Source organism: Tupaia chinensis, unplaced genomic scaffold, assembly GCF_000334495.1.
Source record: "Tupaia chinensis unplaced genomic scaffold, TupChi_1.0 Scaffold000622_1, whole genome shotgun sequence".
Classification (NCBI taxonomy): domain Eukaryota; kingdom Metazoa; phylum Chordata; class Mammalia; order Scandentia; family Tupaiidae; genus Tupaia; species Tupaia belangeri.
Genome location: NW_006160142.1, coordinates 10,534,893 through 10,557,427, shown reverse-complemented (window position 1 = coordinate 10,557,427; position 22,535 = coordinate 10,534,893). Strand labels below are relative to the sequence as shown.

The 22,535-nt window shown below is 39.3% G+C and overlaps 1 long non-coding RNA gene across 1 annotated transcript in view; it reads right to left on the bottom strand.

The window, feature by feature from the left end:
* LOC102474879 (uncharacterized) overlaps window positions 1–10,653 on the bottom strand; it is a 16,469-nt gene extending 5,816 nt beyond the window's left edge. The window contains exons 1-2 of the long non-coding RNA XR_336091.1: window positions 10,245–10,653; window positions 7,873–7,900 (exon numbers count right to left, since the gene is read on the bottom strand). This is a non-coding gene — a long non-coding RNA (uncharacterized LOC102474879). The remainder of the gene's footprint in view (window positions 1–7,872; window positions 7,901–10,244) is intronic.
* Window positions 10,654–22,535: the final 11,882 nt, after the last annotated feature.

Below are 22,535 nucleotides of genomic sequence, written 5' to 3'. Positions count from 1 at the left end.
GAATTGCCTGGTCTCATTTCCCTTGACTTCCCACCCCCATAATCATTCTTCTGTAGTGGCTGCCATGACTTGCTGCAGCCATGATGGAGGGCATGAGGTGAGGAGGAAAAGAATCACCATGGCACAATGAGAATCCTGTCTGCCACAGTCTCATCCCAGGTCACACAGAAACTCAGCACCCACCGACTCTCTTTATCTCAAAGGGGAAGTTGAGACTCTGCTACCACAATGTAAATTCTGTTTGGTAATACGTACATAACCAGATATAATGGTTATTGTTTCATTAGTCATTAGAGTAACTATAATATGCCATCTGACTAATGGTACTCAATCTTTCTGATGATTTTTAGAGAATTTTATCATGTTGAAGCATAATAAGCTCAAGCAGGACTCTTTCAAATTGTAACATGGCTCAGAAATGTTGTCAAACACACTCATTATCTCTATATAACATGCCATATAGTAGGTTGGATCAAACAAAAGTGGCATTTTGGCAGATCTCATATGGTCAATTATTGGCTATTTCATATGACTCATTTAATGTTTGTTTGTTAATATCTATTTTTACCCTAGAATGTAAGTGCTATGGGCACAGTGGCTTTATGTTACTGCTGTGTCCCTCCTGTGCATGGAACAGTATCCAACACAGAGAAGACATCCAAAAACACTCCCTGAATAAATGAATAAGTGAATTCTGCTGACACTTAATTAAAGCCCACTATGTGCCAGGCACTATGCTCAGATGAAGAATATAACAATGAAAAAGACTATCTCAAAGCGTTTTAAGTTTTCTTGAGAGAAAGAGACTTAAATCAGCAGCTACAAACTCACAGGCAAACACTGTGATGAGAGTGACACAGGATAGCATGAGAACACAGAGATGGGAAGTCAGCCTAGATTTGGTTGGAATGGAGAATGGGTTCCCAGTCAATAGTGGTGTCAATATTGACATCTGAAGAGTAAATGAGAATTGAGAGATGAAAGGAGAATCTGAAATAGTTATAAAATATAGCCAGATTTCTGACATCAGACATGCTCATGGGTGGTTCCACCAATCACAGAAAAATGGGGACATTAACCAATTATTTATAAGGTTGACTGAATAAACCAAAGGAAATTATTTGGTTGTTACTATCAGAGTAGATTATTTGGATCCCCCAATCTCTGAAATATTAAAATAAAACCGAAGGTATGAAAACAGGCAAAGTAATGGGGTAAACAAATAAGCAAGAGGACTGTTATGGATGCCAAGCACTGGAGTGGCACCTTGGCTGAAGTGCGGTTTTATTTTGACTTCTTGTTTACCTTGCACTACATGTGACAGGAACTGGTGTTTGACCCATTGCTTGTCTATTTATTGTCTTTACATTTAATGACTATCTTTGCCTATTCCTTTCATTCCAAACAATTTGGGAATACAGAAATTTTCTGAGTACCATGAGAAAATCCTCCCTACTGCTAGCATTTGGTGTTCCAGATGTATGAAATAGATAGAATCCCATCTCTGGGTAGAAGAAACTTTACAGTCTATAGTGGAACGCATTACTGATATTGCCAAGAAGTTAAAGATCATTTCAGGCTCCACCACAATCACTCAGGGAAGACAGCATAATCTTGGAGGTCTTGGGGTTACACAAAGAGGACCCTCTAGAATATGGTTGCATTGAAACAGAAACCAGAAAGTCCTGAAAGAAAGAAGCACTTTGCCATGTATCTCCCAAGTGCAGAATATTTCTCTTCAGACTGCAATATTTCCCTCCCCTCTTCCAGGCAGTTGGGGGGAAAGATTGCATCCTCTCTGGCTTCAAATCCTACTATGATTTCCTCATCATGGCTATCCCAGCCTGGCAAAGAAAACAGCTACTGTCCCAGCAACCTTGCATTCCTTCCAAGTCGGTCCTTGGAAGGACCTAGAATGACCGGAATGGCATCCAACAGTATAAAAAGCAGCTTCTCCACAGAGCAGCTTCAGCCCCGGCTGAGCTGTTGGGAATGCAATGCTACAGACTGTGGCGCTTCTATTGTATGAGCAATTCAATGGGCATTCCATTTCCAGTCAAAATCCAAACTACTTAAAGTCATCCTGTACAAGCTACCTTGTGAGAAACAGCAGCTTGCATTAAAATTACAATTATATTGTTTTGCCATGTCAGAAGCAAAGGTTAAAATCATATCTTGGCCGGACATTGTTTCTATAATATTGGCCCTCTGCAAAGCTGCTGTGTGGACGAGCCCAGAAATGATGTGAAATATTTCTAATACAAATTTTATTTTTATGTGAAACTATTCAAATGCTGCTGTACAACATGAACTACCTGAACCAAATCAAATCCTCAGGTCAATTCCTTCTTCCGAGTGCTCCTTAGATAACAAAGTCTTGTTCTGCGAATCTGTTCAATATATTAAAGTTGATTCACTCGGACAGTGTGTAAGATATAATACATTAATCTGGGCCATTTCAATTTCTGAGGCTGGGACTATAAAACTGGTGTGCTGCATATCTAATTTTTTTTGAATACCTGATTTATGCATTCCTCTGATGCCGAGTGTCGATGGTATGGTGGATGCGGCTGCTACATTAACAACGGGCTGCATCAGCACTCAAATCTTATCTTGTTAAATCAGACAAATGTAGCTCAATGAAAAGGAAGGAATAAATGCCTGGGATGGTTGAAAGGAGTGAATTTTAATCCTGTTTGTTAGGGGACTTTCATGGTTTGCACTGGATGACTAAGGTGTGTATGTGTGTGTGGGGGGGCTGAGACTTTGGGTACCATGATTTGTATTTATATGTGATAAATATAACGTTTGCAGAGCACAAATACGAAAATATACACCTTATGCAAATTGGCACACACCCTCATAGCAGATACAGGGCTGCAAGATGCAGTGTCTATATTTTACAGATGCTGTAAAATCTCTATTAGATAGACAATTTGTAAAAATGGGTCTCTTTTTAATATTTCCATTACAAGTATAAAAACTGCTCCTTTGTGCATAATTCTCTATATTTTTTCATCAGAAAGAAGTTACCATGAAGGCTAAATACCAGGAGGATGGAATAGCTTATCACAATCATTATAAATATGATGTTTTCAGGAACTGTTGTGGCACATTGAATACTGCTACCATTCTACAGACATACAGTATTTAATTCTCATTGAAGGGAAATGTCCCTGTGTTTGCACAATCAACAAGACCTTTAGAAATTATCTTTGTGCTATCCAAGGGAAAAAAAAAAAAGAACTTTCATCCCCTGCATGTAGTACACATGGCTGAGGCATTCATAATAAATGAAATACACTTTAGAAATAAATTCTTAGGGAGGACCCTGCATTACTAAACTCTAATTCAAATCTGCTTCTCGTAAAATATCCATGAAATTCAGCTTCAGAAATCAGAAGTCAATCAAAATCTTTCATATGTTTGGAAGCATGGGAGAACCATGATACAGTTGTAAAAACACACTGCCTATTAAAAGGTAGGTGTCACAAAATGGAGCAATTACAGAAGAGGCCAAATTGGAGCTAAAATTATTTAATTGGCTCAAAAGATGAACTTGCTTGCTCAGTGACACTTCAGGAACATATTATTTAAGCATAAATCACTTATGCTTTCATTGGCTTCTCCCCTTCCTTGGTGTTTAACTACAGAAGGCATATGAGGGAAGGTGGGAGAGGATGGGAGCTTGTAAACAATAGATGTACTCATATTCTCTCCTCCTTGCGGGTGCTAACTTTCGAAGCTCTTCATCCACTATCTGCAGCATTACACTCAGTTATCGTGGTCAGAGCTGGTACATACAAACCCTGAGGGCTGAAGTCATTAGTATATTCAACCAAATGGACTGGGATAGCACGTTCATACATGTTTTTGGAATTATAGAACGTTATTACTGGGAAAGATCAGTGAGAGTCTCCTGCCAAATCTAGTCATTTTTCAGATGAAGACATCAGGCCAAGAATGAAAAAAACCTTGGCCAAATTCAAAACCAGGACTTGACCCAAGTCACCTGATATTCAGTCCATTGCTTCTTGATCATTCCATATGGCCGAACTTTTCACACCTCATGCAGCCCCCAGTCCCCTCAATGATAGCCTCCAGCCAGAGCCCTCTCCCTTTTACACAAATCAATTTTCCCTAGACTTCTCATTAGCACTAAAATTTGGACTAGATGTTTCCAGAAATGTCATGAAGTCTCAGTTCAAGTGAACCTTATCTTAATAGTAGTAAATTGTGAGTCATGTTTAAGCAACATTCAGAGAATGAAAGTTTGAAATTATGTCTCTCTGAAGAGAATTAAATATCTTTATTACCCTCTTCAAAGGACTCAAAACTTGGCTTTCATTTGATAGGACACAAATGTATCTTTAAATAAAGGAAACAACAGAAAGTTTGGTAGCAGGTAATGTCAGCAGAAAGGGAGTCAGGAATGTGGATGATGGCGATCCTGCTAGGGAGAGAGCACAGAAGAGTGATGGAGATCAAAGGATGAAGGAGACACATCCTCCTTCCCAGGCTGAGTGCCAAAGGTCCTCTCATGTATAGTGAACACGTGATGAGGTTTATACAACAAATGGAAAACTGACTTTCAGGCTGGAAAACAAAACAGCCTCCAAGTTAGTCAAGTTGCCTCACTGAAGTTCTCTGCCCAGATCCCCACGTTGCTGAAAATGGAAAGATGATGCCAACTTTGCAGACCACAACACAACATATCACCCGGGAAGAAAAGCCCTGGATGTTGCAACGGCTGTACCCAGTGAATAATTGAGGTCCTACTGGGGTAGCATTATGGCTAAAAGAATAGTCTGGAACTGGGAACAGCAGTTAGCATAATGGCTATGTTGCTGGACTCCTTTATAGTCGACCGCGGTTCCCAGACCCGGTGGCTTAAACTCGCCAGGTGCGTGTGCATGTGTGCCCAGGATTCCGAGAGGAGAATGGAGGAGAAGGGATTGTGGTGTGGCCATGCCCCCTGGGGGGTGATTTCTAGTTTTCTGTCTCTCTGTCTCTCTGTCTTTCCGGTGAATGCATGCACACTATAGCAAAAACCTCTCCAAAAAAAAGAATAGTCTGGAACTATGAGGGGCCTCAGCCATATCCAATATATTGTCCATTCTGAAAGACATTTTGGGTAATAGAAATACAAAATGCTTGAGTAAAATGTAGATGGGGTGGAGACAGAGGGTACAGATCAACCAGATCATTTTGATTGCTAGAAGGAAGAAGAGATCTGAGGCTTGAATTAAGACTTCATTAGTACACAGGAGATGTATCAGGAACAAATAATGTGAGATGCGAGCCTCACTAGATGCTTGGATTTATGTCAAAGTAGCTCCATTACATATGTGTCCCTCAGGGTCAGGCTACATTAGTTGGTTTTCTCCTTCCATATGTGACGAAGTGAAGAGTCAATGCTGGGTACTTCAGAATGCCTCTATAAAACATGCTTTTAGTGTCCATGGAACTTAGGTTCAGTATAAGTGTGTATGCATGTGTGTACATTGCATGTGTGTGTGTGAGAGACAGGGAGGGGGGAATAAAACATGAAATGTCTCTAAGGTCACAGAACACTGACCTCATTGGCGGGGCTAATTTGATTGTGCAGGAACAATAGCACTGTACTCCTTTGCCAGCGAAGTGCATGCTAATTATGCGATTTGCCCTTGATAAGACCTTGGTGGGTCATTCAGCAGTTGTGATCTGTCACTGACTTCTAATCATGTATTATCGTCTGGGTGAGTCAGAATGGGACCCTAAGCTTTCTGTCTTTACAGCAATGTGGCACTCTAATTACCTTATGCCAAGTGGATATGCAGAGACTGAATTAAGTGATCAGTGCGATTGCCTTCAAAATCTTCCCTTTCTCCTTTGTGTTGCTTCACGGCAATTTACATTTTAAGATGCCATGAAGCTTTTGGTGTGACTGAAAATGCCACTCTAAAAAATAATTATTTTATTTTTAATTTAAGCAGGATAATATTAAATTCAAGCCATACTAGCATCTTATCTTATTTCTGTAGCAGAAAATCAGAAGCTACAATAAGAATCCTGTGAACAAACTTGTTGAAAAGCATCATACTGAAAGCCTGGCTTTTGCTTTCAAAAAATAACAACAAAAAAGGGGGTTGAGAGTGGTTTGGAGTATGGAGGGACTCTGGAGAGCATGAAGACTTTCTAAGACCCTTAAGTTCTTACTGTTTTAATAATTTGCACTTAATAAGTAGACCTTAACATTAAGCATTATAGTTTGCTTTTCAATAGCAGTTGGGATCCACAACTGCAAGCTACAGAGAAAAAAAAAAAAAAAAAAAAAGGAACCTGGGGAATAAACTCTCACCACAAAATATTCATTAACTAGGGTTACGATAAATTGACCTTTTATGTATTTTAAGTTCAGCCACAATTTCTGACTTAGTGGTTAACTTGCTCCATCACAGTCTGAGGGATCTGTATGGTCCTAGTTTTGGTACTAGGACATGCATTATTTTTTTTTCATACTTTAAACATTTGTTAGAGCTATGATATAATTCTCTATTGTTGCATAGCTACTCGCAAAAACTACAAAGCAATCTGTTATGCTAAACCAGTTGTATCAACATCAGTATTTGCCTAGAGAATGATCTAATGCCTTTTGCAAAGAAAATGCACTGCAACATTTATAAAATTTGATAAGATACACTGATGTGGATGATCCTTGAAAATATGAACTCTGAAGTGCTCCTTGAAAGTTGTCATAAAACAGACCAAAAAAAAAAAAAAAAGAAGAAAAAAAGAGAACCAACTATCACCACAACATCATAGAGCAAGTTACTGTGCTACTAACAGGAAATATAAAAGGATTTTCAAAGAATTTCTGCCTTGTGTGTCAACATTGCTGCAGAATTCTTTTATAGTAACTGAAAAATCAAAACCAAAGAGGACAATTGAGAGAAAAATTGCAAGCCTTATTTTCCTTGAATCACATGATGTGGAAGGAACATTATTTGTTGAATCCATGGTTTGTTTGGGTGGGAGGGCAGAGGAAGAGGGGGCGAGACAGTGAAAGAAATGGGGTGGAGGGAGAAGGAGGGGAATTGAGAGAGCCCAGAGAGAGGGAGGGAGGGAAGAAAGAGAAGAGGCTAGAAAGAGAGAAACCGAGACTCAGAATATTCTGCATTCCCTGGGTGGCAAAACAAAAGAGCCCAAGGAGGGGGGAAAAACTGTGGAAAGTTGACACAGTCAAGAATAATGGCTAAATCTATCAAGTTTGATCAGGTCTACTATAATGAAGTGAGGCTTCATATTCCAAGCAGGGACAATGAAGACAGGAGTCAGGCTCCAGAAATGCGCTGCTCACTTTGTGCTCAGAATATGCAGCAGCCAGCAGGGAGCCACCAGATAATTACACAGTATTTGTGCGGTTCCAGGAAGCTTCCCGCGCAGGTTGAATGCCCGTGCTATATTAAAAGGCAGCACAGTGAAATGTTTTTAATGAATATTTTTGTCAGAGAAAGAAAAGGCATTTGAATGATTGTGTGTGTGTATGAGAGAGAGTGTGTGTGAGAGTGTTTACGCTTGCGCATGGGGAAACCAGAGGTGGAATATCACTGTCAAAATACAGGTACCTTTATTTATTTTTAGTCCATTATTTACCGTTTCAAAAGTCTGACGTCCTTTCAATAATACAAATCACAACATTCGGTTAATGTTATTTAGGGCTAATTGTATATATAATCCCTTTACTAATATTTGCTAATAATATCTTTCAATGAAATAGTACATCAAACAGAGGCTTAAAACTACTTCAAAAAATTCCAGTAGTAAATGAAATGTTTAGACACATCGAATCGGGAAATCTAAAGAAGAAGTAACACAGATGTTGATACTTACTAGTCAGTAGCCTTTGGCAGTGATAGCTCTAAAACATAAGAATACATTATTTCAGCACTCTTTAATTCTCACCTAACAGATGTGAATAATCCATTGAATTTTAAACCCACACTTTCTATTTACAATGTCCCTTTAAGTTCATTTTGCAGGGCAAGGCAAGCCACATACACTAAGAGAATTCACCAGAAAAGGTTGTGGATTTTTAAAAATCTAGTCCCACTAAGATAATGCCATATATTTTTCATTTATCTATTGAGAAAATATGTAACTTCCTTAAATGCATTTTCAGGTTCTGGTACTACATTTGTAAAAGCAGTTTTTTTAAGGCTAAATGACACTCAGCAATTAGCAATAGACATTCACACAATCACTTCCTTCCCCAAATTCAATAAATTCAGTGGTTCAAACTCCTGGGATAACAAAAGAATCTCAAAGATATTTTCCTCTCGTGTCAAATGATTTTCAGATAATGCAATGACTTACTTACCAATGTATTAATTTAGACCTGAAACCTCCATATTTTAGAAGTGGATATTGTACTTCACATGGCTAAGTACCGATTGTGAACCGTTATCACTTGTAACAAGTACATTCTGATGAGGTGGCATGGATCTTTATTTGAAGGGAGAGTTCCTACCACATTGCATGACACAGATGGTAGAGGTCAACAATTAAGAACAGTGAGAGTCACAGGATTTGTTGGTTGAAAGATGGTTCTGATGAGGCAATTTTCTATCTTTTTTTTCTCCCAAAGAATAATTTCAAGTAGATTTTTCAGCCAAGAGGTCTGCCACTCCCTCTAGCAACTGACTAAAATTAAATAGCCCTGACCCTTAAAAAAATAAATTAATTTTAAAAACCCATGGAATTCAACAAAAGGAAAGACTGGCCCATATTACTGTAAGTGAAAGCACTATCCATTCCAAATATCTCGTTCTGTTTCAAGGTTCCACTCATTGAAATGTTTCTTTTTGTAAGCTGTATTATTAATAGCTGCAAATACCTAATGGAATCATTTAAATGAAAACTTGTTTCTTTTATTGTAATGAAGGGAAAAATCTAACCCTTTTAGTAAATAGATTCAAAATAAGTATACATAAAACACTGAAAAGGAAATTTCAGTAGGTATATATGACTACGTATATTTAACAAAAAAGACAGGCTATTACCTTGGCATGTTTAAATCCGATTAGCAATCTGTCCTCGAAGACTTTCAATATTAAAACATAAAAGATGGTCAGATGTGTTTTCTTCATTTGAATCATAGCTGTTTACATTTAACATTCTATTGTCATGCTATGAATTAAAAGCATAAACAATACTGGGACCAGCAGTTGGAGTTATGGCCTCGTCGCTGGGCTCCCATGTAGTCGACAGTGGTTCGAGTCCCGGACCTGGTGGCTTCAACTCAAACTGGGTGCATGTGTGTGCGTGCCCAAGATCCCAAGAGGAGAATGGAGGAGATGGGACTGTGGCGTGGTCATCCGCCCAGAGGGTGATTTCTCAGTTTCTGTCTCTCCATCTCTCTTACTTTTTCTGGCAAGCGTACGCACCCTATAGCAAAAACCTCTCAAAAAAAAAAAACATAAACAATGCAAAATGCTTTTTAATCATCTTTCTACCTCTTTCTACCTTTCAATTAAAGAATTATTTATTTCTTCCATGAGTAGGAGAGACAGGGCACACCCAAAACAGTCTTATTTCAGGGACCTACTCCTACTCTCAGCCAGCTCAGATCATGACCCTGTGCACAGGAGGTCCCAGGACCCCAGTGAATCTATGACCTTCCCACATAGGTTTAGTTATTATTGCTATACCTCTGCCTGGTTCCTCTAATTTCAATTTTTTTCCCTCTTCTTTTTAGGATAGAAAGCACATGCTCACAGATTTGAGAGAGAGCAAGGTAGAGAGAAAGACCTGGACAGGGCCTTATCACATTGCAATCCCACCTCTCAGACCTTAAGTTCCTCAGGATATTGGCTAGGTACCTGGCATGTTTGTAAGCTGACCTAGAATCCAAATGGTGGTGGCTATGTGGCTTCCAGCATTGCAGGGCACAAGCAACAGCACTCCACCACAGCAGTTGGGCCTACCTTTCAACTTTTAATAAAAATACTCATGTTCTACAGTTTGTACTCATCATAAAATGCCTAAAGCATACAGGTCAAAATGTTTTGGCCATCTTTTTAGAAGTTTCTTACAAACAACGTGTATTATTTCTGACCAAATAATACTAGACTGTAGAAAGTATCTGCACAAAGACAGTTCTCAATCACAGGCAGACACAAAGGACTCCACAGTGCTCATCTTTCCCTTCTGGTCCAATCATAATTAGTAAAAATGTCAAATCTTGGGTCAAAGTATAGACTTACACTGTCGTTTTATCTCTACCTCTACTTAGAAGTGTAAAATTCCACTGTATGGAAGACCATGCTTCTTATGTAGTCTCCAGTTTTAGTTTCCATCTTTGTTGTCAGTTGTCCATACAAGTCTTGCTGTATGAGGCACTGGGGACTAGACTCAGAGTGAAAGGAGCAGGTCAAACACTTCTACAGGCTTGGGAGAAGGTCTGATGAGGGCTTAGAAGGAGGCAATTTTGTCTTAAGATAACTTCAGCAGTGATTGTGTAACTCTTTGTGCATTTTCATAAATCCTGCTCTGCTATGGCAGCCACCTAGACCTAAATTAGAAGATTTGCTTCATTTTGCATCATTTGCATTGGACTTCCTCATTCTGAAGTCTCAGATTTCACAGGTCTCTTTTGTGACACGAAGAGTAAGGCGTTCATTAATTCTTTTAGTCTGGGACACTTGTAAAACATTAATCTGTTAAAAAAAAAAAAGATAAAAAAGCCTGTAATCTTTCCCATGTAGAATATAAAAAACACTATGTTTCTGTCCTGGAAGCCTACATGTTTCACACAAATTCTGGCGTATTCACAAGCTGCATCCTCATATTTAAAGGAATGTTACCCCGAAGATTAAGTGGTCCTTGGAAATGCCAGCAGCTGTGTTCCAACCCCTTTGCCTGCAAAGAGCTTTGTGCCATAGAAAAAGGTTCCTCTCCACCTTCTAAGCTTCACTCATTCAGCCCTTTTTCACATTGTTATAGCTAGTGAATATAGCAAAGCTGGATTCAGAAGAGAACCTTAAGCGTTATCATAATGCTTAGAAGAAATGGCTTCACACTGTATAATCTATCAAAGGTGTCAGATTTACAAAATGCAGATTTTCTGTCACATTTGGGCACTCTAAGCACTGTATCTTTTCACTAAGGTGCTGACTGCTGTTTTAATGAGGCCCTTTGGTGGCTGTAAAAAACTGAAAGAAGAGGATTAGAGGGGTTACCCTAGATATTGTCTATTTGTCTTACAAATTTCACACTAACTACCAATTACATCGCCATAAACCTTTTGGCTACTTCAAGCTGTATGCCATATAATACATAAAAAATATGCTATGTTAACCTCTTCTATATTATACATGTAACTACAGCCACTGATGCAAGTAACATATCTAATGAAGCCAATAATGAGGCTCTTTAAAAGTAGTCTTGTTACAGGAATAATATTAGAGTGGTTCAGTTAGAGGCTAAGGTCCATTATGGAATACTGCCTATATACTCTGGTCCCAGGTCTGGAAAGATGCTGACACACTAATTCAAGCTCAAGAAGGGCATTAATCTTACAACCTTCCACTTGTCATGCTTAATGGGACATCCTGCTTAGGTGAAATGAACCTGATGTATTCAGGTAAACATAATTTAATAAGGAAAGATAAAAAGAAATAGACATCTAGTATGACCCTAGAGAGATGAAAATATCTGCCATTTTCTTTGAGAACCTAACTGCCCAGAATCTATGTGGCACTGTACTGTAGGCATTCAGAAATATGCACTTCATTGGGACTAAATGGACAAATCATGGTTGAAGTTTGGAGATGTCTTTGTTGTTTCCCCCCAAAATTCCAGTAATCCATTTCGTTGGTGGGGAGTAGTAATGCCAGGCAGGATAGGCAACTGTGCTCATCCTGGGGAAGAAGACACATGTTAATGTGGGGTTAAGCATCTGAGTGTGAAATCAAGATCCGCCACAATACAGTATGAGATCTAAAAGCAGGCATGAATGTCAGCAAGTTACCCGTGCATCCTCCTTCATTTGCAATTACTCTTAAGTCTAATGGGCTTCCAAAAATTGTGTCAAGGTTTCAAATAAGCTTATAAAAGGCAACTGTTGGAGAAGGTGGACGTCTACCTTGCCAAATCAAGTATTACATGAGATACAGACACACAAACCCCACATGCTGTGTAGTGGGGTTCTGCTTCCCTCCGTCCATGCCTAGACACTAATCTCCTACTGCTCTGAGAGAGATGTATCTAAAAAAGCCCTTGAGAATACTGATTGGCCTTGCCATTTAAAGCAGCTAAGCAACACCAAGAATTAAGTCAGTTAATATTCTTGGTGATGAATCCATGCTCCAAGTCACCGAACGAACTTTGCCACTAGAAAATTTGCTAAGGTTTCTTTGATTCAAAGATAAAAGAACATGGGATTATTTGGTCAAGGCTTTAAAATTAGGAAGTGGTAAATATGATTCAAATATCTAAACACATTTGAGAATTCAGTTTCTTCCAACCTTTCTTCTTGCTATTTTCAGATGAGCCAATAGATGGTTAAATGAATTGTTTGGATAATAATGTGGTTAAATCCATTGTTGAAAATGTAAATTTATCACATTTCTATATTTAGTTGGCCAGGCACTTATAAATCTACAAAGTTCATTTTTATGGAAAAATCGATGCATTTGTCCCCTCTGGATAATATATGTTACTTGTGAAAATGAGTCTTTTACTTAAAATTTATTTCTAACAGGGACAAAGAAAAATGTATATGAACACTCAATAAATGAATTAAAATAAAAGGATAAAGGGAACCTCACCAATAAAACATCTAATAGAATAGTTCTGAGTTTGGCAGGTCTTCTTCAGCCTTCTCCCTCAGTGGTTGGAATATCCTAGACAAGCAGCTTCTGCAAATTGTGAGCATTAATTTCCTGGAAGGAATGAGTGTCGCTGATTCTACTAGGCATGATCACCCAAGGCGGTAAAATGCTATCCGTACCAGAGGAGCAAATTTGGCCTGGTTCTCAGACAGGATATCAAAGCATAGTATCAGTAGAAGACAGCTGCCCTCTTGGTGCAGTTAAGTAAAGGAGGTAAATACAGAAACCAGGCAGTTGGAGCACCACGACTAACTTTTTTATTCATGTTGTTATTTTTGTCCAAATCTCTTAAGTGTGTCATCCACAAAGTGTTAAGAGGAGTTACTTATTCATTAAGCATTTTGCATAATCTTTATAAGTAGCACCATGGAAACCAAAAGTACTGAACTACTTTGGACTTCTCCCTGGTTGAACTCCAAAGAAAGGATTTCCATTCCATAGTGAATAAAGAAAAAAAGGAAGGAACACAGAGAGGGTGACTCTTATGAACGTTCTCGTAATAATGATAGTCTTGATTACTATTATCTATCCATTTCTGATCCTTACATCAGAATTGGAGACTCCTAAGCTACCAGTCTTGGAAGTAACCATGAAGCCCTTCACACATCTCTAAGGCATACCAAATAACTCACTTTTAAGACTCTGCCTCTAGACATCAGTCTAGAGATAAGCTTATTCCCGTGGTTTTTGTTTTGCTTGCCCACAATCTTGAACTCCAGGTCCTCATTCTTGCTCTTTAATAAGACAAGATTCTATCTAAATAGGTACAATGAGGTGCAAAGGAAGAAAATTCAGCAGTAGGGCATACTAGCAGCATTTGGAACCTATGGGCCTGATTCCCAGAAATCTGAATTAGAATGAGATTTCGAATGAGGGGAAAAAATTGTTAATGTTTCTAGTTATTCTAATAAAGTTATCCAGCTTCTGGATCATTTTTTTATACCAGGAGCTGTGCTCTATTCTATATGGAATAGACTACGCTAAGCTGGATAAAAAATGTCACCTTAGGCACCTGAATTAATAGTTCGGTTATGTACTCCGTTAAGTCTTTACTATAGATCAGCATAAGTGTGCTAGACAGACAATTCTTTAGAGCTAACATTTTAAAAAGGTGCCAAAGCCCCTTTGAGATCTGTGTGAATTATCCAGATTCAGGGAAAAAAGTTAAATATACAGTGCTTTTTTACCCCCCTCCTTTTCTTGGTTGCACTGAATAAGTAAAATTGCAGCAAAGTTGGCAAGAATAAATACTTCCTTGGTTTTTCTAAAGCTGCAATTAATGATAATGAAGCTATACCTTATATGGCAAGAAATACAGTACAAATTGGATAAGTAAGAAAAATGATCAGCCATTGTGTGCCTCCCATATAGTACATCAAGGTATTGCCACTGTGAGGCTATCTTTATTTTAAACCATTAAACAAAACAATATAAATCTGCAGGCAGGTGTTTCTTGTTGCAGAAGTATTGAAAGTTGTAATGCAAACAATCTAATTTTAGCATCTATGTAGAGTGTGAAGTAAATTTACTGATCACTGATGCATTGAGCATAGGAAGAAACAATCAGCAGGAGCTTTCAGCGAGATCATCCTATTAAAGCAGGAAGACTTCATGTGGTTGTTAAGGAAGTAGGCAAAAGCAGGTGATGGAAGTGGGGGTCTGACGACTCGTCAGTGGGCCCAGTGTACATGTTAAGTTGTTGTTTTCTGCTCAGCTAAGCAGCAGAGAATTGATATGTTAGCAATGAAGTGCAATGACAATTAAATTGTAACTGACCTACATGTTACCGTCATTACGCGTTCTCTTTTTTACTGCTTTCCCTCTTATTTAATCACACAGTATGGGGTTTTTATTAGGCTGTAATGTTAAAATCTTCATCCATTTAGCCATAAATGTGTGACTGGATATCTATCAGACTTCCTTGCACTATACAAACAAAGCCATTTTGCTGAATCACTGTTGACTTGTTTGTGGCCTAATTTAATGAGTGTAATAACTTACATTACTATCCAGTTAACATTTAGGAGCCCAGAAAAGACCTGCTAGCATGCAGTAAGCTACTGTATACATTCTCTATTCATATCACTCTCCTTCGCAGTAAATTTTATACAATAATATGCACTGCTTACAACACAAGCTCAGCTTCCATCAGTCCAGGATAGCACTCCAGGAAGCTTGCTATGCTTAGGCTGAAATGCTTCTTACACACAAGAACCGACCAATATGATTCCTTTTTTTTTTTTCTGGATACTGCAACTGCTATATCTTAACCTCTTAAAAATAATGAAACAACTTATCATTTATTCTATCTCATATTTTTCTTACTGATAGTTTAAACCTCTTTTCACCTCCCAAACTCAAGAATGAAAATTAGTTTCTCAGAGCAAGGGGGAGGAAAATCATTATTAGTTAAAATAAAGTTCCAGGATAAAACAGAAAAGCAAGAAATAAACAGATAAAATGGGTTGCCTCTGTTTATATTTATGTGATTAAGCTGCCTCTGATCTTGAATACCAGTTTCTATTTCTCTAAAAGAAAGCTACTCATCCTTTCATTCATCCCACACACATCTGTATGTTGTCATGTAAAATGTTTCTTAAACACAAACATACTGCAATTTATTTGTGTTTCCATTACATATCTTTGAAAAATGAATTTAAAAAAAAAATCTTTGTCACCTAACTCTCTCTCAGCCATTTCACTAGCATCTGATGATTCAATTCAGTGTATCAGTTAAGTCACCAAAAAAGTCTCATTGTTTCCATACTAGTATTAAACATATAGGACAAAGTTAAAATTCTTTACTCGCTCAAAACAGCTATAAGTTAAAAAGCAACACACTTACATATACTTGATGATTTGCAAAGTAGTGTACAAGTATTTCCACATTGGGAAATTTGAAACAGACAGACTTTAATTTTTCTTTCTCCTCTCAGAGCCACATCACTGCAATGTTTTGAGTCAAGACTTAAGTCTTTAACTACTCTCTATTAGGCAATACCTCAAATTGACACAGCAATCTTAGAATTCTCTAATATTAGGGTGGAAATAAAATCATAAGTGGAAAAGATATTTTAAATTTCTTTTATTCCTGTGACATAGACAAAGGCAATCTTTAGGCTTCTTATCCCAGGGGAAAAGGCATCACTCTGGACAATTAGAAAACTACTTTGACTTTCATAAATGATGGGCCAAGTGAAATTTTTGAGCATACTAATTAGGGCCTTGATGTCTGGGCTTGTATCTTGATGATCAAAATTTTAAAAATAATTTTATTGAAATTCATATAAAATAAGTAAACTATCAAAGTCCTAAAATTAAGGTAGAAAAGCAGCAATAACACAGTGGTGCACAACGTACCAGCTCCATCTACAGCAGACCACATACACCATGACGGTCCTATAGAGTTAGCACAGGCTCTGCCCTATCACCTAAATGCATAGTAGGCTACACTAAGTTTGTGTAAGTACATCTTATGGTGCACACAATGAGAGAATTAGCTAACCATGCCTTTCTTACTAAGTGACACAGGACTGTAATTTCCTTTCTCCAGTATGGAGCTCCTCCTAAATTTCAGGCACTGTCCTAGGCCCTGGAAAAGTCTTTTAAGGTAAGAGATCAAAATTTTTGCCCTTCTTCAGCCCTCATATATTCTGGATGGGGTGAAGGAAACAAAACACAAACAAAATAACAATTAAGTAGTACATTAGGTGTTGGTAGGTGGCGCAGCAGTAACACACTAGGCAAGCAGTGCTGGGTCTATGTGGAGGATTGCAGGTTCAGTTCCCGGATGCCTATACATGCCAGGCGTGCATGCCCATGTTCCTGACTGACAGGGAAGTCTCAGGGAGGGGATCACAGTGTGAGGCTCTTTTGAGGGGTCTTATCTTTGTCTCTCTTTTTCTGTCTCTCATTCTCATGAGAAAAAAAAAAACTTTTAAAATTAAAAAATAGTATATTGAAGGTAAAAATGCTAAAGAAAGTAAAAATAAATCTGGAAAGGAGGAGTTCTGTGGGAAAGCTTGGATTTTTACATTGGGTGGTCATGGTAAACAACACTGAGGAGATATATTTGAGCAAAGACTTACAGAAAACAATGTAAATACCTATATTAATGCATAATCTAAACATATATATAACGTTAATAAAAAATATAAGGCTGGTGGGACCAGCCCATGGCATAGTGGTTATATCACTGGACTCGCACATAGTCCACTGCATTTCAAGTCCTGGATTCAGTGGCTTAAAATTCACAACAGACGCATGTGCATGTGTGCCCATGATCCCAGGAGGAGAATGTAGGAGAAGAGACTGTGGTATAGCCATACCGCTTAGGGGGTGACTTCTCATTTTCCTTCTCACTGTGTCTGTTGCTATCTCTCTCTTTCTCCAGTAAGCACATGTTCCCTAAGATGCAAAAAGAAAACCTTCTTTAAACATGCACACACATGCACGTCTATGTGTGTGTATGTACATATATGTATATGTGTGTATAGATATATGTATATGTAGGTGTATATATGTATATGTACAAATATGTGTGTATATGTATTTAGGCTGGAGACTGTGTGGAGTGTGTATGCATATATAAGCTGGAGATTGTGTGGAGTCAGGGCACCTGGAAGATTGGTCCTGATATCCTCCTTTGCATTTCCTTATTTTGAATCTGTAATCCATTTTTGTCCCAGGAGTAAACCAATCACTTGATGGATCTGGAGTGGTGGCAGTTCTAGGCCAGGTTGGGTAAAGATGAACCATACTAGATGAACCATACTAGGTCATAAAGACCTCTAGTATGGCACTTTCATTGTGGCAATTTTTAGCATTCACTCCAAGCCAGGCACTGCCCACTAACCACTCATATGGAGTAGTTGTTGTTATACTCAGTGCAAGACTGAATAAGGTAGAATTCTAAGAGAGTAACTAATACAATGAAGTTTAGCCTACATTTTATATTTACATGAGAAAAGGGGAGGGGTATTATTGACAAGGTCTTGCCATGCCATGATCCTTCTGTCCCAGCCTCTCCATTAGCTAGGGCCACAGGCATGTGCCACCACACTCAGGATCTGAACCGGGGCTTTCCATGCAGTCTGAGCCACTGCACGATGGCGCCCTCCTGTTTGTGCCATCACATAGCCAACTACCAAAAAGAAGCGTGGATCCTCTGACTCCTGTATCACAGTTTTGTCCACACTTATTAGGGAAGCATAAAGACAAAAACAAAACCAAACAAAATAAGATGGAGTATTGATCAAGAATATCAAATGCATGAGAAAGTTGAAAACAATTTGGAGTAAAGGTTGAAAATACCATTAAAAGTAAACGCTATCAGTGTAGACATTAGGCAAACAATAGTTAAAATAATAATCCTTAATACAAAATTTGAGACTTGTCAATGTATTGATGCTTCCTTCATGAAGATGGCTTCTGCTAACCCATATGGCACCTCTGTGTGGCTTGGACAAAATGGGCCCTTTCCTCCAGATGGAAACAGCTCATGGTTGAGAGTAGGCAAGTGAACGGTTGGTATATGCTTTTCATCCTCATTGGGTGTCATTGTGCATGCAAGACCTGCACCAGCAATCCTTGGTTGCCCTACTTTCTAAATTGAAGTGGTGGCAGCCTAACTAGTGAAAGAAGTTAAAGAAGCCCTACTTCAGGTGAATTGGTCATTTTTTCATGCTCTCATGTGACTCCATCTTACATCATCTTTCTTGATTGACATTTAAAAAAATTCAGAGTGGCAATAGTGATATCGATCATTTTAATACAAGTCCGTGAGAAGAAAGCAATTGATTCTGGCAATAGGACAATCTTGGATAAACAGGACTGAGGTTGCTGAGCACCTTCTTTCTATTCATTTCCTTTCCACTCCCTGAACCTGAGCTACTTCAAACAATAGATCTTGAATTTGCAAAACAAATATGAGGTTTTTTGTTTTGTTTTGTTTTGTTTTGAGAGGTTTTGGCTATAGGGCGCGTGCGCTCGCCAGACTGACAGAGAGAGACATAGAGAAAGAAAGCGAGAAATCACCCCCCAGGGGGGATGGTCACGCCACAATCCCTTCTCCTCCATTCTTCTCTCGGGATCTTGTGCATGCACGCACACATGCCCGGTTTGAGTTTTAAGCCACTGGGTCCGGGATGCGAACCGCTGTGGACTACGTGGAAGTCCAGCGACATAGCCATTACGCTAACTGCTGGTTCCCAAAACAAATATGAGTTTTTGAGCCACAGAGAAGAGGGTTCAAAATGCAGCTCTACCATTTGCAAAGTGCATGATCATGGCTAAATTCCTTCATGCTTCTACTGGGACATCAATTTCCTCATTGGTTTAAATGAAATGGGATAACAGCTCTACTTTTCAAGATTTTGTGAGGGAATTCACTTTCTACCGGGCCTTATCCTCACTTGACTCTATTACCATGTAATGTCTACAGGACAAGATCTATGTTCTGGGTCGCAGGCCCTCCAGGATGTGTTACAACTGTCTTTTCACATCTCTAGTCACCATCATTCTACGTGCCCCTACAACCACGGACTTCTCTGCACTGCCTTTTATGTTCCAGTAAAACCAAAATGATTTTAGTTCCTCCAATACAGTGTAATACTTAATGTCTCTACACTTTTTACATAGCATCCCCTCTGCGTGGACTAGTCACCATGCCTTGCAGTCTCTGGATGATTCTCTTCATTCACGAAGTTCGACTCAGGTTTTATAAATAGTAAATGAACAAAATGCATGCTAAGGGCCCCGTAAAGTACTGGCACATAGTAAGCACTCAGTAAATGTTAGCTGCTTCTCCCTGACACAAACCCCTCCCGTAAAAGTAAATATGCTCCCTCCTCTGAGCAATGGCACCATGTGCGATCTTCTCAGATACGCTACGTTCTTGGAGAGAGGCGATGTGTATCACATAGTGAGGGAAGCGCTGGATTGGGAGTCGTCTTTCTCTGTTCCAATCCCAGTTTATTTTCATCATCCTGATTGTATAGCTTCTTTCATATCTACCCGTTTACTAGACTTTAGTTTCTTAAATATATGACCACATAATTTTCAGCCTCATCTAGAAGAGAGATTAAGAGTCGAATTGCTTTGGTCTGAATCCCAGCTATATAATCTATTATAATTCCATGACCCTGGGCACATTACTTAAACTCCCAAGTCTTAATTTCTTCATTTTAAAATGAGGATAATAATAAGAATGCCTACGTTATAGAAGAGTGTGAGGATTAAATGGGCCAATACATGTAACAGAATCTGACACCAAGTAAGTGCTCATTAAAGGTTAGCAATTAGCATCATCATTTCATTATTATCACTACGATGATTATTGTCATTATTGATCACAACACCAATCAAAGAACCTGTTCACAGCATTTAGTAGGCACTCAGTGAGTTAGCTTAAAATTTTATCAAATCTCCTTAAAATTTGGAAGTTGTCATTTAAGCTAGCTTTCCAATTATAGGCTCCGTCCCCTTACAGGCATCTCCAGATGGCTGGGTGTGAAAGGATCACTCTCTAATTGGCCTGAATTCCCCCAAGTCAGTCATTTTCTCAGCACCATACTGAGGGCCTGAGGCCCTCTCACCCAGCTACCTCTCCTCCCTCCATATCCTTCCACCAAAACTGGCCAGCCTCGGGGCAGTTGGCTTCTGTCTGTCTCTCCCACCAGCCACTGCCAAGAATGCTAGCCAGTCCTTTATTGGAGCCAGGTGGAGCTGGCAAAGCCAGCTGTTGTCCGCCTTGTGTTGCCTGGCCTTGTGGATGCCAATCTTCCTCCTCTCTGGCTCAGGATGAATCTTTGGCATCTTTGCTCTTTTCTGCAAACCTCAGGCATAGGGTCCCAGTACTTGGGATTTTCCTTGTGGGAACGGCACCATTATGAAAGTGATAATCCTATGGTTTACCTACATTCACTTGCTTGTTTTACTGAATGTGGATCAATGTAAATGAGACATGGCATGTTTTGCCTTCCAGAATGCAAGGAAAATAAATATCATACATAGATCCAATAACGGGGGGCAAGGGGGGGAAGGACACCCAAAATATCTAAACAAGCCATGTCTGTATCTAGATGCCTTCCACTGAATCCTCTAACTCTGGGCACCTCTTCGAGGAAGTTTCCATTTGTAATTATGCTTAGCCACAAGCTGATTGATCTCTCTTTAGAGGGGAAGTAGAAAAACAGAACTTAAGTGTTTTCAGCATTCAGCGCTCCTAACTGCTGTAGCCACGGCAGGCTTATCTGGCGGGAGCTAGCAGGAAGCCTATAACCGCTTCATCCTAACTCTCCAAATGCTGGCAACAATTAAATGAATTCTTAAGAAGAGAATCAAAAAAGCAGGAGGCAAAATGAATGGTTTATCCAAGTGCTGAGGAAGGAGAGGCTGTGTATTCAAGATGGAAAGAATATAAATACACACACACACATGCATATTATGTTACATATCTATAAAAATGTGAAATGTTATTTATTTTGAGAATACCCAGTCATTTCCATCTGTAGTAAGAATCCATAATAACATTCTCTGTTTATATAACTCTTTTCACCTCAAGAGATCCCGAATGCATTTCAGACAGCTCTATATACAAACAGAGGCCAGGAGCTCCGCCATCTCTAAAACTGGTGGTGGGAGCCAGGCAGGAAACGCGTGTGTGGCAGCATTCATCTTGAAGACCGCTGATAGAGGAGGTGCGAGTTGGTCAAGGACAGCAGGACAACCCCCACATTCTTAAAACAGTGTCAGAGGGGCCTTCCAAGTCTCCGGGTGACACCTCAAATTTTGATAGCTCATTAAGAAAAAAAGCTGAGGAGAACTCCATTTATTTACTTTAGAAGGATGAAGGATGGTGCAGGGCAGGGCAAGGTTAGTGAAGCGGTGACTCCAGGGAGTGCAAATAAATCTGAGGCACAGATCACAGAGTCTTCCCCTCCAGCTTATAGGTTCTTATTAGGTGGGATACGCTTATGATGGGTGGACATATGCAAAGATAATACATGTTGATTTGTTTGTACTCTTGTTTTCACCCCTAATCTGTTTTTCCCGAGAGGATTACGTAGATTACCTGCAACCCTTTTTCTTTGTGCTTCACCAATTCAGTTCACAACATTACTGACCTGGCTTCCACATTAGACTCATTAAAAAAATGATAGAGAGAAATAAGATGGCAGCAGTGAGTCATAGGCATTTACACCTCAGAAACCAAAGCTTGACAGAAGAATATATGTCTACATGCCCCTAGCAGTAATGCACTGGAAACTTCTTAGTATTTAGAAAATAAACTAGAAAATGGCTGGCTCCTGCCCACCCCTCTCCCCAAAATATACCACTGACCAAATGCCAGTTATCGGTATTATACTTGGATTCTTTAAATTATGCTTGTCTAATTTACAAATAGAAAAAACTTGTCTCTGGGGACAGAAGGAAGAGACAGAGTGAAGGGACACATTCCTCTGGGGAGAAAGCACGAGAGATTCTGGCACTGAGGTGGCCTGCAGACAGCTCTCGGAAACTTTTCTTCCCACAGCACACTGCTACCCTTTTGGTGACCCCCCTCCAGCACTTTGGTGTCACCAGAGCATTGCAGTCTTCCCACTGAGACCTCCCCCGGGTGTCAGAATAGTCCAGTCTCTGAACACAGCCAGAAGCTGCATT